Source organism: Pezoporus occidentalis, unplaced genomic scaffold, assembly GCF_034315485.1.
Source record: "Pezoporus occidentalis ecotype Australia unplaced genomic scaffold, CSIRO_AGI_Poc_V1 ctg137, whole genome shotgun sequence".
Classification (NCBI taxonomy): Eukaryota; Metazoa; Chordata; class Aves; order Psittaciformes; family Psittacidae; genus Pezoporus; species Pezoporus occidentalis.
The window spans coordinates 840,653-855,085 of NW_026913177.1; the positions used below are offsets into that span (position 1 = coordinate 840,653).

At 44.8% G+C, this 14,433-nt stretch overlaps 2 long non-coding RNA genes across 2 annotated transcripts; both read left to right on the plus strand.

Moving 5' to 3' along the window:
- Nucleotides 1-664: 664 nt before the first annotated feature.
- Nucleotides 665-7,101, plus strand: LOC134158913 (uncharacterized). Its single transcript, XR_009962950.1, has 3 exons — nucleotides 665-883; nucleotides 5,552-5,586; nucleotides 6,703-7,101. It is a non-coding gene; the product is annotated as an uncharacterized LOC134158913 (long non-coding RNA).
- Nucleotides 7,102-7,206: 105 nt separating this feature from the next.
- On the plus strand, nucleotides 7,207-9,375 carry LOC134158937 (uncharacterized). The gene is made up of 2 exons (XR_009962960.1): nucleotides 7,207-9,268; nucleotides 9,326-9,375. It is a non-coding gene; the product is annotated as an uncharacterized LOC134158937 (long non-coding RNA).
- Nucleotides 9,376-14,433: the final 5,058 nt, after the last annotated feature.

Consider the following 14,433-nt stretch of genomic DNA (forward strand, 5'->3'; position numbering starts at 1 on the left):
AGGCAGTGAAACCCCTTGGGGCACCTGGATTGTTGGTGGGGTACAGCCATCTGGGGTTTGCTGTCTGTAAGATGTTCTTACTTAAACACTGCTTTCATATCATGCTTTGAGCATGGCTTGAGTTCAGACAAGCTCTCTTGTTGCACATCTATTCTCCTGCTTCTTGTTCCAGGTCTCCTCAAGCCCTGATGCATGGCAGAGCCCTGGTAGTCTTAGCAAGAGGTCAGAGTGTGCCACACACAAGCCCACACACGACATGTGCTATGTGCTTCTGAATTCTTACATGCCTGTGACCACTTGTGTCAGACAGCAGAAAGTCCCCAAGCCCATCACAGGCTCTAACTAATTCACGTGTAGTGGGGCAGCAGGGAAGAACCCCTGCCCAGCCAGGAGAGCAGAGGCTGCTGCTCTGTGTTGGGATTACAAGATCCAGGATGCCACAACCAGGTTTTAAGCAGTGACCGTGCACCATGGAGTTGCAGGGGACCCACAATTTGCTTCTGAGGTGCCTTTGCCTCAGATACCCCTCTTTAGGTTCTGCCTGCCTGCTGGGGTTGTAAATATAGAAACACAAGCCCTGGAGCTGGGTTTTCTTTTTCCTCCAAACATGTCCCTCCCATCTTAGCCTCATCTGTGCAATTCCTCCAGCTGCTCCTATACATGGTATGACCTTTTTATCCCCTTCCCTTGCTTCGCCCTCCAACCCCCCACCCCGTCCCTGCTTCCTTCCCTGCCCAGCACAGGGAGCCTGGGGCCAATTGGCTCCTCCATACGATCAAATGTCACTATAAGTTGAGAGCTGCTCCACCTTGGGAGGCTCGCAGATCCCAGCCTGCCTGTCCCCTTCAGCAGGGAGCTCGGTGCTTCTCTCTGTTCCTCCCAGGTAAGCAGGAGCCACAGCAAGGGATGCTGCTGTGGGGATAAAAGCTGCAAAGGGGCTGGGTCTTGGTTTGAATGGAGAAGCATCAGGGGAGGGTTGGGGTCCACAGGATCTGGGATCTGGCAGAGGATCCTAAGAGGCACTTTTCCTTCCTGGCTTTGGTTAGGCACTGCATGATGTTCGTGTCACCTGCAGTGACTCAGGTGCTCTGAAGTCTCAAGGGTCAGTGGTAGGAGAAAAGACCCTTCCAAAACCGAAGTGTGGGGCTGGGAATGACATGGCATCTCTTGGGGCACTTGGCAAAACCCTTCAGTAGCAGGAGGGAAGCGCTGACCTTCCCTCCCTGTCACCCAGAGAAAAGGATGGCTGAGGTGGGAGGGAGGCAGGACAGGATTGTTAGGAAGCTGCTGGCAGGCGAGGAAGACTGTGGGGTGTGGGACCAGAGGGAGACCTGAGAAACACAAATGTGGTCATGGAAAACTGCCCCATCCCATGGAAAAGAAGAAAACCGTGAGAGAACCTCCTTGTGCTTATGGAGGGGCAGGAGGATGGGGTTAATTCAGAGTGGTGATGGGATGCTCCCTGTGTGCATGGCTTCAAACCCCTGCAGTTGGTATGGCAGACTGCCCCCTCCTTGGGGGGATATCTCAGCTTTGTTCCTAGGAAGCCCCCTGCAGGCATCGGCCAAATTGTAATACACCAAAGACAAGGATAAAGGACACATTTTGGGGCAGGGAATCAGGATTTTGCTATGTGTCAGTGGAGCTTGCAGCAGCACTTGGGTTCTGCTACCCTGTTTCAGCAGCAGCACTGCAGTGGATGCTTCACTTTTCAGCCCATGGGGAGAGAAACATTTTCTGCTGGAAAGTGCTGTGCAGTTCAGAAACAAAGGGTGGAGGCAGAGGGATAGAAGAAATACAGGTTTTAAAAGGTGTATGTTTATATATAGAAAAGTATATATAGATATTTAATAGAGATACAGAACATCTATTTTTTAGTGTATATACATGTATGTAAAAAAGTAGATGCAGTGGGTTTGCAGAGGCTCCTGCTGGGAAAGCATGGACATGTGGTGCCTAGTGGACCATGCCCTTAGTCCTTGCCTGATAGCTGTCCCTGCCGGGTCCCACTGACCATGCATGGCTGCTTTTGTCCTCCCCCCTTTCCGTATGCCTCTTGCTACCTTGCCTCCCTTGTATGGCCTGGCTTGGGAATGGATGATTGATGGGCGGGTTATTTCCAGGGATGGCCTGGATGTGTAAGGCAGCCCATTCCCCCTCCCTGGTGCATTCTCAGCTGCTAAGAGGCTTCTTAGGATGTGCTGGCTCTGCTCTTGCAGCCAAGAACAGGAGCATTTGGGGCCAAAAGGGACATGGCATTCCTGCCTATCTGGGACTGATGAAGACTTGGGTATTTGTCCTTCCAGACATGACCTGCGTAGTTTGAACCAAATGCAGGAAATAACCTTTGATTTAACCTTTGAGGGTGGGAGCAGGCAGGAAGTTTTTGGTCTGGTGAAACTTTCCCATGTATTTTGATTTCCCTCCAAATGGTTGGCAGCATTAACTAATTGGTTTTATTACATCCTTAAGCCTCAGTCAAGACCAGATCCCATTTTTCTGCCACTGTACAAACAAAGCCCAGTTATTGCCTTAAGGTGCTAACAGCCTTAATCCAAGGCTGCATTTGCTGTGTGTAAAGTAATTTCCACAGAAGGGTAATCTCGAGCCAGCTGGACACTTTCTGTTGCCTTCAGTGAACTTAATCCTAACTGCAAAAAACACCACTCTGAGCAGATTGCTTGCTTTATTGCCTTGTGGATGTAGATATGGTTTGGTTTTGTTGGCTGCTTTGGTGACAAATTTAGCTACGTGGACAGTGCTGGGCATCCAACAGCCTTTCTCTCATCTTGGGTGGCTGTTGCTATGATGGTCTGTGTTTTGCCCCTGGCTTTGAGGGACCAGATGGCTTTTGAATGCTATAAAGTGCACAGACACCTTGTTCTCCTTGATGTGAGACCTTTTTGGCTTTCCAGCCAGGGCAGTGGCAGTCAGCTACAGCCTTAAATGCCAGCTCCTCCTAATGAAGTGACTGAACTTGGCTGAATGTTTGGCCCTTGCAAGGCTGAAATCTCCATGTCCCCCTGATTTTTTTGTCCCCCTTACTGTAGCCTGGGGGTTTCTGTCTGGCTCATCTGCACAAAGTCTGCCAATGCACTTGTTACTAATTCATTTTATCTGGGGCCTAGAAACCTCCTCAGGGTTGGGGTCTTATGGTGTCAGGGGTGCTGGCATTCTCTCTTGGCTTTTATAGCATGCAGACAGATGCCATGCAAAATCCCATTGGCATTTGCAGCGCTTGGATTAACAAATATGGAAGGGTGTAGGGGAACAGCCAATGTGGCAACCGTTGGCAAGATCTCCTTAGAGCTAAATTGGAGACTAGATGAGCTCATTCCAATAACTGTTAATGGAAAGCCTGATTGCAAAGACTCCCATTGACTTCAATTGCCTTGGAAAGAACAGCATACACTGCGTTACGTGCCTACCCTACACCAAACAGACATCGATCAGACATTTGTTCTCTTCGTGCATACGCAGTGCTCTTGAGCTGATTTCTTCTCCACCATTGAGCAGTATTACTTCTCACTGGAGTGTGAGGGAAGAAGAGTTTAGCCCAGCGCTCTTTAAAAGTCCTCTTTTTCCCCTCCACCTTGGCAAGAAAGAAATCTGAATTTACAAATTAAAGGCAGAATCTGTGGGAGGATTGGCCATTGACTTGAGTCTTTACAGATCACACATTTTGGAAGAAGCCAGCAGCTGGGCATCTGGCAGGTTCCCTCTCCATGCTTTTTCAAGGGGAAGCTCTGCTAACCCACTGCATAAACCAACATAATATGTTACTATATGTATTACTAATAGACTGAATAATTTTTGGAGGCTGAAATGAGATTGCAGACCTGCTAAGCTGCTCTGCAAATAGCCAGTGGAAGTCTTTATCTGGAAGATTGGATGATCTAGATAAAAAGACCAAGGGATAGAGATCAGAGGTGGTGTAGCATTCAAATAAGTAATAGAAGAAGGAGCAGGAATCAATGCAGCAGGAGCTGATGCAGCAGAAAAGCCTTCTGCAGAGCTGAAATTCCTCCCAAACACAAAGTTCCTCCCGGATTCCTCTTGCCTCTTGGGTTTAGAGTACCCAAAGTAGTCCTGTTGCACTTGAGGAGTGGGCGATCACAGCTGCCAAGTTAAAAGCAGCCTGGGACCAAGAGATCATTGAACTCAAATCTCATGTGTCCTTGCAGTAAGTTATCCTCCCATCAAGCTGTTCAGACTGGGTCATAGCATGGCCATTGCTGGCACTACTTCCAGGGCAATGCTGAATTTCAGATAGAAAATAAATGAGGAACTAGAAGAAAAAAAATCCAAGCTGTTTAGCACTGCTTAGAATATGGGGGTTTTAAATCCTGTTGGTGTTAATATATGGTGCCCAGGGTCATTGCTGGGGAAGGGAGAGAATCCCTTATAGGGCAGGGTTGGAGCCTAAGGGATTACTGCCTTCCTCTGAAATAGAAAGCTGCCAAGCTGCAGTTGTTTCTTTTGAACATAAGTCAGCCCACCTGCTCCTTCAAGACATCTCTCATATATCAGCTGAGTAATCAAGTCATGAAAGTCACAGTTTGGGTTTCCCAATGAGGAGGAGCCTGGCTTTCTAGTTTAAGACCTGATGTGGATTTGGAGGAAGTTTTGAGGGGCCCTTCCCCTCCTCTTCCCTTAGCCTCAGAGCAGCTGATGCTTTTAGAACCACAGTGTTGCACCACTGCCATCACAATATCACACCAATATCACAGTCTGCACTGAACCCAGTGCAGACTGTATTACCATGATGCTTCGCATAGCAATGCTTCTCCTTCTGACTCCAGCTGGAGTTCCTTCCATGCTGTAGCTCTCTGCGTGTGGTGGTCTGCATGCAGCCCTGACTCAGGCCGCACAGAAATGCAAGCCACAACAGCACCATGGATCAGTTCACTTCTGCCCCCCAGTGCAAGGATTGGTTGCAATAAACGCAGCTGGTTATACCAATGTGAATTGCCTACCCAGGCATTTGGCAAGTTCTCATCTTAAGCTAATTAACAGCTAATTGTTCATTCATTCATCAGCTGTATAAACCAAACACACTTCTGGGTGCTGGCAAGTAAGTAGGTATGTGGGTATATTGGTAGTTTTAGTTATTTTCTTTTTGGCTCTGACTGATGCTTTGTAGCTGGCACCTTCCCACTCGTGGAAGCGTAGAAGAAGGAAAAACCTGTCTGTTCTTACTGGAGTGATGGAAATGTCAGATGGGTGCAAGAGGACATCCTGATCTGTGCCCATCTCCTGAGCTCTGGATGTTTTGTTACTTAAAGCCAGGACCAGGTTTCCCCTGGGCCTGCCTGTGGGAAGGAATTGGGTTGGCAGGGCATGTCTTTCCTCTTCTCCTTTGACCTGGCTGGCAAAGGTCTGTGCTGCTCCCAAAATGGCAGTGTTGGTAGGGGATTGGCTGCTGTGTGGGAAAGCAGGTGCCTGGGATTTTTTGCCCTCAAATGTGAACCCATCTGCTCCTGCCTTGGCATTTTTTAGGAGACGCTCTCACTAATAACACTTCTTTTTTTTCTCTTTATCTTTTGTCTAGAAACTCATTGCCAACATGTCTGATACCGAGGAAGTGTAAGTAGAGAGAAAGCTGCCTGCATATCTGTTCAGCTTGGCTCCATGCAGCAGTGAGGGCATGTCTGCAGGGAGGAGAGCCTGGGTGCCACTCTGTGCACAGCCCAAAGCCTCCTGAGGAAATGGGGAAGGGCTGTCTTGGCTTTGAGTGTCAAAGGGTCCATCAAAGTTCACCTGTTACTCTCCCTGTCTAACACAGGACATCCTCCAAATACTTCTACACAGCTCAGCCTGTGGCCTTACCTGGAGAAGGGAAATAAAACACACAGTGTGGTGGAGGAGCCACTTTCTGCCCTGGTTTAACAAATCTAGAGTAATATAACAAAACCCAATGGGGTCATTGGACATTTTTGCATCAGTAGGTACAGGGAGGAGATTTAGGGCAATCATGGGATCATGGGCAGACTTGCAGTGGTCACTAAGCCTCCTCCTCTCAACTCAGCTCAACCTGTCATTTTGTCAAGCCTGCTCTCAAAAACAAATTCCAAAGATGAGGTTTGGCACCTTTATCAGACAATCTCTTAACATGTCCTTCATTCAGGGTCTTGCCCCAGGGCTGCTCTGGGGTTTGGGTTTCTTGCAAGGTGATGGTAAAACAGGAGAAGCCGGCAAGTGTGGGCAAGGAATGGGAACAGGCCACAAGACTGGTTTTAGAACAGCCACAGGATGAACACTGAGCAGCATCTGGTTTATGCCAAATTTTTATTAAACAGCCTCAGGGTTCATGAAGCATTGTAGCACATCTGGGTTGGTGTGGGCCATCAGCTGTAAGCTGGCTTGCCTGGCACAGTGGGGCTGAGGTCCAGCTTCATCAGTTCCTGCACAGTGCTCAAATGTGGGTATCATGTTGTAGATCTGTGGTGGTAAGATTTTTCCTGGATATAGAACCATAAACACCTTCAGAATTTGAAACGCTATTTAAAATAAAACCCAAACCCAGTCACTTTACTACTTTTAAAACCAGATGGTTCCTAGGAGAGCAGAGGGAGAATGGGGGAAAGAAGAAAGACTTCAAACAACAGTACATTGGGTTGCTTCGATTTAAAGCTTGGCAACAATATGGAGTGGAAGAAATATTTACGCAGTTTCAATAACTTTTTTTTCCCTCTCTCACAGGGAGCAAGGAGAGGGTAAGTCTTAATTCTGTCTCTAATTGCTTCCATGCAAGCCTTCAGCATTTGCTGGCCGTGTCCATCTTCTCCTTTCTGCCCGCTGTTGAGATTTTAACAAAAAGTCTCACTACCGTTAGGCAAATCAGAGTTTTCTTTTCTCTGTGTATGTTTGTCTGACTATCACCAGCTTCTGGTGATTTCACAGCACTTGTAGCACAGGAAGACTTGTCTCTCTTTGTGCTGCAGGCAGCCCTCGGGGTTTCAGCCCCGTACTGATGCTCTGTTTGCAGGGGACGCTGCTATTTTTCGTACGGGCACTGCCATCTGCTGGCAATTCGTTTTGAGGCTTTTGTATACACAGTATTTTCTGGTTTAAAACGTGTCCCCGCCCCCCCCCCCCCCCCCCCCCCCCATATACAAGCAATACACATAGAAACTACACACATGGGGCTTTTTTTCGCTGTTTTTTTCTTTTACCTTGAGGCCTTCTCTGACACTTTAATCCTTCTAATGTGTGTGCACACTTGAGTTCCCCTCGCCCAAGAAAAAATTCAATACAATACGGCCTTCCTCCCCTTTTTATACCTCCTCTTTTTCTCTAAGTCATTTTACTTGCTATTTTACTTGGTGAATTGCAAATGGCCTCTTAAGGACCTTCTTGCCCAGCATCCATGTGAGAGCAAAGGGCTCTGCCACTGGTAACATCTTACCAATCTGTCAAGGCTGATGTTTGATTTGTCTGCTCTTTTTTTTCCCTCCGCCTATTTCAATGCAGAGGAGTACGAAGAAGAAGGTAACAAAAACCCTTGGAACGTAATTTATCTTTCTTTGAGTCTTTGTCCTGCTTTTTCCTTGTCTGTATTTCACCCTTCTCTTTGGTGCTTGCTGCTAAAGGTGATCTGAAAGACTTGATCAGTAAATCAGTCAGAAATTATAAAACCAGCTAGGTTTGGGCTGTGATGTGCAGAACCTTCCCATTATGGCAGATTTCTGTGAGCCATAGGGATGGTTGTAAACCTGGAAGCTAACCTGCCCCTTAACTTTTAGAGCAGGGATTAGCACAGAGCCCACACAACGTATCATCACTGAAATCCTGCCACTCTCACTTTGGCGATGTCCAAACAGAGTTTAGATATTGAAACTGAAAAGAAGAGCAGGTTGATCAACTCCCAAGGAGCACCTGACAGGGTGCTGCTATGGATAGAAGAGGTGAGGCAGAGAACTGACTGACAAAGATGAAGTTTTTTAACATGCCTTTTGCTGGCAAAAGGTGATTTGACAAGCTGCTATAGCCGATCTGGAAAGATGGAGCATGAAAAGCCTTTCTCACCTGAGTTGTTTCACCTTTTGTAGGCAGCGGGGAGAGGAAGATATGGAGATGTATCACTGTCTTTGCTGGGCACTTTTGACATGCTGGCTCAGTTCAGGCGAGTGTAGCTGCCAGTTGTCATCCTGCATTTTCCCAAGGTGTCTGGGACCAGGGGACAAACTCTGGGGCTGTTTCCCAGGATCTGCCCTTAGTGTCCCAGACATCTGCTAAGGGGTCAAGAGCAAGACCCTTTACTAGGAGGTAAAATATTTGCATGTGGAGGGTGTGAGATCAGTTCTGAGACAGAGACATGTCCCTGTGTAGAAATGGCCCTATAGGGGATTTTACACACAGCTGCCAATTTTTTTTTTTTTTTTTTTTTTTTGCCATGGATTCCCTCAGATTGCTGCAACTGGCCAATGCCCATCAGTAGCAGGAACGGAGGTGTGGCTGTGGCCAGGCTGAGGGTAGTTCCCGCCCTAAGGTACATTATTCTTTAGTCTCTAATTCCCCATCATGGGTTCTAAGGAGGTCAAGGGCTCAGAAAAAAACTGAAAGAAAGCAGAGTTGTTAAATGGGCTGTAGAGCTGCCTTTGGTCAACATCGTACGTCTAGTCCTGCCTGGAGAGGCAGAGCCAGGGATGTGAAGGTGCTATTCATGCTCCATCCTTCATGCCTTGTCAAATGTCCAAAGAGTAAGCAAAGGGTGATGGTCCTACAGACAAGCCTTCTTTAAAGGAGAAGCATTTCTTGCCTTTCTTCTTTCTTCCCTGTCTACTTTTGGGTTTCAAGAATTTAATGATTAATGTGAAATTAATAGGCAGGTGACTTCCTATTCCTTTAATCTGCATGACTATCTCCTCTCAGGTGTTATCTTCTTGCTCCCCACTCTTGTGTGACCTTTGCATTCTCTTCCAAAGTCATCCACTTCCTTTCCACATAACTTTTCTCCATCACTTTCTAACCACTTTTTTTCTCCAGGCCTCGGCTCACTCCAATACCAGCTTCTAACAGTTTTCTGTTTTCATTTTCTTGCTTGCTGTTGCTTCTTGTTCCATGACACTTGCCACCTGAAGCTCAGGAAGAAGGTTTGTGGCATGGCTTCACTTTCTTTCTCTCTCAGTGTGGAGGAAGAATGCGTGTGAGGAAATACACATCAAATGGTTCACACCCAGTGGCCAGGACTTGGTCCCAAGCCACAGACATCAATGCAATGATGGACATTGATGTCATTTATTGAGCTGGTAGGAAATTGGGCCTGGTTTTTGTTTGTTTTGTTTTTTTTTTTCCTTTTGTCTAAAAATGGAACCCAAAACAGTTAGATATACATATGTATAAGAAATAAAATACGCATGTATATGAAAAAAAGTATATAATACACACATATATATAATATATATACAATCTATGTGTATTTGTGTATATGGAAACAAATATAAGTATTTTTTTGGTCTACCCTTTTAATGAACTGCTTGACAATTTTGTCTCAACAGTGCCAAGGCTCCTCCTTTCTTTCTGAAAACTTATGTTTTTAAAAAGGAGGGGGACACCCTGCGAAGTTTATATCCATCTGTTGAAAATCAGGAATTGATTTCTTTGAAATGTCAAAAATTGATAAATGTTGGTAAAAGTTTTTGCCATTTGAGGAAAAAAAAAAATTAAACTACAAGAAATACAGAAATTTTATTTTGGTTAAAAATGCACCAGAAGTCAGTTTTAAGAAATTTTAGCCAGCTCTAATAAAGAATAAAACAGTGAATGCCTTTTTTAATGTGGTTTTCATTTGTGGTCATGTTCCCATATTTCAGTAACATTTATAACCCCATCACATGCCCATAAAAATATTATTTTTCATTCTCTCTCACCCCGTAATCCCATCATTGTGTATTCTTAACCATAATGGCCTGAGAGCCTTGCAAACCTCAAGAATGTTCCAATAAGTTATTTCTTGTTTTAATTTTCTTCTCCCATTCTCTTTGCTGTGTGACTTTTCCTATCTGCAGAAGAGGTTCAAGAAGAAGGTATGTGAAATGCCTCTCAGCCCCCCTCTTTCCTGCAGCAGGTCTTGGTGCCGATGTATGCCTTGATTTTGCAAGGTGGTAGAAGAAAGCAAGACAAAGATGCTGTGACAGATGACCTGCAGGCAGAGGGCTTTTCTTGTCCCTTGAAGAAGTTTCACTGAGGGTGCCCCATATCCTTGCGGAGCATACCTGTGCGGACATCCATGCTCTGGTTTTGGGGAGGGAACAGCAGAGGAAATGCAGATACCATCCCTTAATCCAAGCCACAGCAGACTCCAAGGCTGATTTATAGCCCTGGGTGTTGGCAATGCCCGCTGTGGAATAACTGAGGTCTGCCTAGAGAGGTTTCTATCAGGTATCAACTGGTTTCTTGTATGTAGCTTGGCAGATAATGATTGGATGGATTTTGAAATCAAAATCCATCTGTGGTAAGGTATGTGTGTAGCCATATGTCACATAGTACATATTCTATAATATGTAATATTATATATAGTACATTGTATATATTATAAGTTTATAGACTATAATATATCATAATATATATAATATTATTTATAACATAAATAATAATCCTGTAGAATGCAGATATTATTAATTGTATCTATATAGATGCTGGCAAGCAACCCCAGCTGGCTCCCTACATTGCATGAGGCGTTTGCAAGGTGGGACAGAGAGGGCAGAAGAAGGGCTGGAACAAAAACCCACCCTTTGCATTTGAGAGGTTCAGGATGTGGTGCTCCAGGTATGAGGAGCCAAAGGGTGTGTTGGTTCTGCATTTGCAAAGCTTTGAGCTATGGGCATATTTGAAAAAAGGGTAAACCTGTTTATAATGCCATGGGAGACCCACCCTCGGCAGTTTGCAGGGTTTTCACAGCATCCAGATCGTGAAGGTTTTACATTTCTTTACCTGTGCGAGCTTTGCTTGCCTGTCTCCATTTCATCTTCTCTATTCCTCTATTCCATACCCTGTGCAGTTTATTTTTAGACCCCCTGTTGCACTCACACACTCTTTAATCTAACTGTTCTTGTTTTCCATTTCATTGTTCTTGCTCCCTGTCATGTCCCACCTTATGAAGCTCAAGAAGCAGGTATGTGCCATCAACTTCCAAATTTCTCCCTGCCATCTCCTTGGTGGTGGTGGGGATTCAAGGGTGGTACAAGAGAATCAGAACTCTGTTACTTTGCCTTAATCCTCCTGTTGTCTTTTCTTTCCACCTCTCCTCTGTGACTAGCTCTGCCAGAGGCTAACAACCAAGAATGCTGTCATTCCGTGCAAGGTCTGACAGATGTTAGCTAGGTGGTAATGCAGCCTCTCTATCCCTCCTGCTCTGCACAGAGCTTGCCATAAAGCCCATCCTGGCAATGGCAGGAGGTTGTTCCTCTAAAACTACAATCAGAGAGAAATTTCAGCATGTGTTATTTGAGCTTACTGTGAGGTTTTCCCTCTCTGGTACGTTTTTGCCTCTTCCCTTCACATGCTCAAGTTGTTTCCCAACCTCATGTGCCTCAGATTCCCTCCCCTCCTGGCCATTAGTGCATCATTTACTGGGATAGAACTTGTCCCTCTAGCTTAACAGGGTTTTCAGCCTGTGTAATATCAGTTCATGTAATAACGTATTTCTCCTAATGTTCCTTTGCATCCTGCCTTGTGGCTCTTCCCACCTAAAGAAGCTCAGGAGGAAGGTATGTGACATGACTCCTGAATTCACATCTTTCAGAGTAAGCTCTGGTTTAGCCAATAAGCCATAAAATGGTAAAAGGAAACAGGAGATAAAGATAGGCATATTAATATAGAATAAAGCTTATTTTGTTTGTTGTACTCCTTTCCTTCATGTTCTAAAACTAAATGCACTGGCTGGCAATGCTATGTGGTAATTGTTGCATGAAAAATAGAGAAGTATGGAAACTGCTGCAAAATGTCAATCTCTTAAGAGATTGAAGGTGGAAAAGCCTTCACTCTGAGAAAGATTGGACCACACTAGGTGGCTTATTTTGGACCATTTGAGGTGGGTCAGGTCTCTGGATGATGTGCAGATGTGCCCACGATTGGTCTGCTGCTACAGCAGCTGCTGACACTGCAGCCATGGTAAGGATTTGCTCTCCTTTGCTGGGCTGATGTTCTTATGATAGCCCTTACAGCTGCCTCTTTGTTCAGCTTTAACTCTGTTATACAAAGCAACTGGTGAGAATTTTGGTGCCTTAGCTTTGCAAATGATTGAAGATGGCTTTTTCTTCATGCAATGGAGTTTCTTGACCATCGTTTCACTGTGGTTGAATTATACACGGCTGCATGTGCAGCCATCTGCCACTAGAAACCTGATGGTTTCAGGTTGTAAATCCATTTGGGCAAGTATCAGGGTTGTGAAACAGCATGCTGCTCTGGGGTTTATGCAGGATTGCGGGATGTGCATATAGGACAAATGTCATCTGATATGGCCACTTAAATCAGCTTTATGTGTTTAATTTCTCAGACCACTGGTGCCCTGTTTTCAGTAGTGCTTTTCATATCCATATTCATCTTATTTCCTTGCAATATATTCTTAGTCTTTTCCTCCCCCTCCATTTTATATGAGTGAAAAGTTGTTCTGACATTTCTAACACTCTTGTCTTCCTTTGCATCTTGCTCTGTGACTCTTCCCACCCACTAAAGCTCATGAAGAAGATATGTGCCATGACTTGCAAATTCCTCTGTTTCTGTCTGGAGGTGGTTGAAGAGGAGAGGATGCAAAAATACCCTCCGCACACTTGCTGACAGCTGCTTCGCACTCGTAGGATAAAAGGCATGATGAGTAATAACTACTAACCACTGCTCTGGAAACAATGCCCGAGGCACAAGCTGGGCATTGTGTATATATTCCCTGCACTCCGATGTCTCTAACCAGGCTATCAGTACAGATACCAGTTGGTATGGGGATAGGGTTCCTGAAACTACTTCCTCTCCACCATGCACCAGGGCTGGAGGTGGGACAGCCGTGCCGTGTGGCAATGCTACGTCCCTTGGTTTTGCACACCTCTTCCTCCTGTTCCCCCACCACTGTGCAGTGACAAAGCCCGCTTTTGCAGCAATATATGTGGAAGTGGAGACACTTAATCTGAAGTTGCAAGCAACAAGTGACACCAAGGCATACCTAGTTTTTCTGTTGGGCTAAGAATTAGATTGAGTGTAATTGTTTTAGTTGTAGCATATTTGCAGAAAATGCCTATTCAGAACAAAAATGTAGTTGCATGCTTTTGCCATAAATATTGGTATTTTTCTCTATTAATGTGCATTATGCAAAACCAGGGGTAGCAGGGTTACATTGCTGCTTGATTTTATAATGTGAACTGAAGTCCAGATCTGGTATGACAGTCTGTGTGATCAGCAAAATAATAAGTCATACTTATGAAAGCATCAGCCTGCCAGCCCAAACCCATTTACCATGTTCAAACCCTTTAACTTTCAATTGTCCTTCTACCTCCCCTCTCTGCATGTCCAGCTAGGCTTTCATCAGAGACTTTATCCTGCAGGTCAGAAAGCAGTAACATGCTTGTACTTACCTTCCCACATTGGTGAACAGCGCTACACACCAGTGGTGAAATCCTGGGCACTAAGGAAATCAATGCGAGCTCCTCTGAGCCCATTGATTTCCGCAGAGGCTGGGATTTGTATGCACATGAATAAGAACAGGTTGTCTATACACATTTTGCACATTCAAACCTATGAGTAATGGACTGGATTTAAATACAAGTAAATATTTATGTCAAACACAGGCTACCAATGGTACTTGATTTATAACATTACGAATATATGTTAGTCATCTGTATCTTTTATCTCCCAACATCCCCTTGTCCTTCCTCTTCTTTCTAATTGACATCCTTATTTGCCCTCAATTTCTCTTTTAATTTTATTAATGTTTTTCTATCCCTTTAACCGTTCCACCCTGGCTAAAAAAAAAAGTGTAAGGTGTTCTTTAATCATCCTTTGTTTCTTGCTCTAATTCTCTTATCTTTCTTTGCATTTCCTTCCTTGCTACTTCCCTCTTAAAGAAGTCCATGAACCAGGTATGTGACTTCTGAATTCCTCTGCATCAATCTGAAGGGTTATTGTGTGCTGGCAATTCAATTGTGCTTGGCAATTCCACAACTGGGTCATGTTCTGAATTGGGACAAAATGAAGACTTTTCAAACAAACAACAGCAGCAACAAAAAAGGAGGAATGGCATGTTTGGCAGCTATTCAAAACTATTTTTTTTTTTATTTTTATTTTGTCAAAACAAAACATTTTGTTCCAACTTCCCCTCCCCCCTCTTTCCTTTATGGAAGACTTCCAAATTCTGAAATGAAAATTCTATCTTAGATGCTTCTGAAGCACTACTTTATGGATAATGTGGGGTATATATAGTGTAATGCAAGAATAAATCTGGAA